This window comes from Hipposideros armiger, unplaced genomic scaffold (genome assembly GCF_001890085.2).
Source record: "Hipposideros armiger isolate ML-2016 unplaced genomic scaffold, ASM189008v1 scaffold_1864, whole genome shotgun sequence".
Lineage (NCBI taxonomy): Eukaryota > Metazoa > Chordata > Mammalia > Chiroptera > Hipposideridae > Hipposideros > Hipposideros armiger.
Genome location: NW_017733214.1, coordinates 61,448 through 64,737, shown reverse-complemented (window position 1 = coordinate 64,737; position 3,290 = coordinate 61,448). Strand labels below are relative to the sequence as shown.

The following is a 3,290-nucleotide window of genomic DNA, read 5'->3' as shown; positions in this document are numbered from 1 at the left end:
GTAAGCAGTTTAAAAATAGTAGCTCTTTTAATCTCCTCGGCAACCAAATGGTGTTAACAGTTTTATTATCCCTATTTTATGTGTGAGGACACTGAGGCTCAGAGAGGTTAAATAACATGGCGAAAGTCACCCAGTTTACTAGGTGGCTAAACGGGTGTGTGTACCCAGGCAATGCGAGGTTCAGAAACCACTACAGCAAAGTGCCTCTCCAATAGAGGAAAGTACGAAGGATTGTCAGGCAATTTACAGTTGTAAACACCCATAGGTTCTGGCCCTGTGTTTCCTCATATGTAGAGGAGAGCGATAATTTCTATATCTCAGACGAAGTCAGAGAGAGGAGGGGTCCTCACAGTACAGAATCAGAATGAAAAGGACGAGAAAGCGGGCAAGATAATTTTCTGGAAACTAATCAAAGGGACATATTTCTCACTAAGTAGTTACGTACAATCATGGCAAATGTGAAAGGTAATTGAGTACTCCTCTGTAGCTAAGCTTTTCTCTATAATAGCAAATGTTCAAATCAATTTGCAAACCTTAAATAGTCTCAAGCTAGCCATGTGCTGGAGGTAAGGCATGCAAATCTGTACTTTGTAACTTTTATCTTTGTAAACACTCTGGGCACAGAAGAAATCTGGTTTGAGTCTTTTTCCTCCAGGCAAGGAGAACTGGAGGGTTTACAGGCGTCATTTGTCATAAGATCAAATAGAGTGGACAGTGAGATAGGCTGAGGTTTTAAAGGGGAAGAGGAAAAACAACAAAATAACAAGCAGATCTCGCGTGTCCTTAAGGAATCTTTCCTCTTTTTTTTCTTTTCAGATAAGGCTTTAATACACAGGGGGGATGGTGCTCAGTGGTTCTTGTCGGCTGCCTTCCTCATGGCTGCGAGGACTTTGCTCAACTCCACTGTCTTCCTCTGGACACAGATGTGGGTCTCCAGCCATTTCTTGTGAATTTCAGGGCCCGCTTGTCCTTACAGACCTAATGAGCGCCATGGCACGCATCCCCTCATAGGGGGCAAAGCCGCACACCTCCCGGATCATATCCAGCACGAATTCAGTGTGTTCGGTGAGGAGCCCGGGGCAGTGGCTGTGCCTCGGATTGCTGACGTTCTTGGTCACCTTGTGGCCCTTGTTGAGGCCCATGGCCATGGGGTAGCGCAGAGCCATGGCTGCTGCTCCTCAATGGTGGCCGTGGGGGATGGCAGGAATCTTTCCATTTTTTAAAGTGAGAAACACTTTCTTTCTACCCATAGCCATGAAGGCAAGCTAAGAGGCTACCTCCTCTCTACATCTTGCAAGGAGAAACCAGAGGGCACACTGAGGGTAGGAATAGGCTGATTTGGAGATGAACTCTGAGCACATCAGGGAATTTCCTGAATGCAGCAGTATGTAACAGTAGGTTGGCTCTGGGGCAAGGTGGAAGCTTTGGGAGGGGAGTGAAAGAGGGTTGGTGTTTTTTGGGGGAGGGGTAGATTTTCTTTGTTACTTGGGTGGGAAGGGGAGGGAAGAGGCTGGAGGTGGAGGCAGGGCGTGTAGAGTGGGGAAGGGAATGACCCAGGTGTTCCAGGTTCCAGCCCAGTCTTGTGAGGCTGGAGGACTGCGCTGAGCATTTGGCATCTATTAAGTTTTTAATTTAGTAATATTTTATTTTTTAGGGACTTTCTATTATTCCCTAGTTACTTCCTTTATTAGCACCCTGTTCTCATTAAAAAACCTCGTTGTCTTTAAAATTCTGAGAATTTTTGTTTTGTTTTGTTTTTGTTATTGGGGAACAGTCATGGTCATTGGTTACATGTTGCTTTCATGCTACAGTGGCATAGTTGACCCTTTTAAGGAGGGCGCAGCTCACAGTGGACCATGTGGGTTCGAATTAGCAACCTTGGGTTATCAGCATGACTCTCCAACCAACTGAGCTAACCGGTCAACCCCTAAAATTTTGAGAATATTAATATAGATTTTTTTATAATGTTCCCTTCTGTTTCCTGATATACTGGGGGTGCCAAAAATGTGTACACATTTTAAGAAACGAAAAAAAATACTGCATTAAAATTGTAATACTCAATATATATCAATAACAACATATGAATAAAAGTCATTTGTATACTTTCTTTTGGCACCCCTGGTATGTGTGTGTGTGTATATATATATGTATGTGTGTGTGTATACACACACACACACACATATATAATATGTGTGTGTGTATATATATATATATATATATATATATAATTTTATTTCTAGAAATAGTTTTGTTTGTTCATCAGGGTCTTCTCCTTCACTTAAAACTTTGTGCATTCATATTTAGGAATAAAGGGCTCATTTGCTTAGTGTAGGTAATTAGCATGGATCTGATCTATTGTGTAATGTCTGTTTTACTAATAGGCTTCTCCTCTGAATTGGAGAGTACAGCATATCAATTAGAGAGTGGTATTCTCTCTTTGGGGGTACATCGCATGGAGCTTGCAGGTTAGATAGGGACCCTCCCAAATGTTAAAACCTTGGCATTTTTCTGACATTGGAAGACTTCTGTGGATCTCTCTTGTAGGTAGATATGTCTTTTTGTTTTGTTTCCCTTCTGTTGTTCAGATCTGCAGTTGTATCAAATCTGCTCTAATATGGGTTCCTTTCCTAAATATTTGAATGACATAAGGAGACTATCCTTCCCATCACCTGCACCACCAATATGCACTGGATCTTGGTAAGAACAAAAAAGAAAAATGTACTGTGTTAAGTCAGGAAGACTCAAATGTTTATTACAGCAGTTACCCTACCCTAATTACCCAGTCAAAGGATGTTCTGAGTAACTACTGGTTATACCCACCGGGTCCCCTAGGCTAGAAATGCAGATCCAAAAGAAAAGTATAGATAGCCAAGTCATCATGCTCTATTTCTTTGCTAAATTCATCAAAAATACTTATCAGTCCTGCTCCCTTTTTCTCTCATAGAGAATGAAATGAAAAATCCCTCAAGGACATTTGAAGAGTAAGGAATAAGTTTTTTCATTTCCCTCGATTGTGGGAAAGAAAATCAGGCTGGTCCTTATGTGCTCGACCTTAAGCCAACAACAGAAGGCACGAGGGGTAGGGATCATGCCTGGCTAACTCCTGAGCCAGTCAGCTGTGGTGAAGGAGATGTGAGATGTGTCAAAACAAGAGAGCATGGGCCGGCCGAGTGGCACAGTTGGTTAAGAGCGTGAGCTCTGAGTAACAGGGTCACTGGTTCAATTCCCACATGGGCCAGTGAGCAGAGCTGCCATTGAGCTGCCAACAGGTGGCAGGATGGCTCAGCTGG

General features: G+C 42.8%; 1 pseudogene; it reads right to left on the bottom strand.

Moving 5' to 3' along the window:
• Positions 1-821: 821 nt before the first annotated feature.
• Positions 822-1,337, bottom strand: LOC109378316 (60S ribosomal protein L36 pseudogene; annotated as a pseudogene).
• Between the last annotated feature and the right edge of the window lie 1,953 nt (positions 1,338-3,290).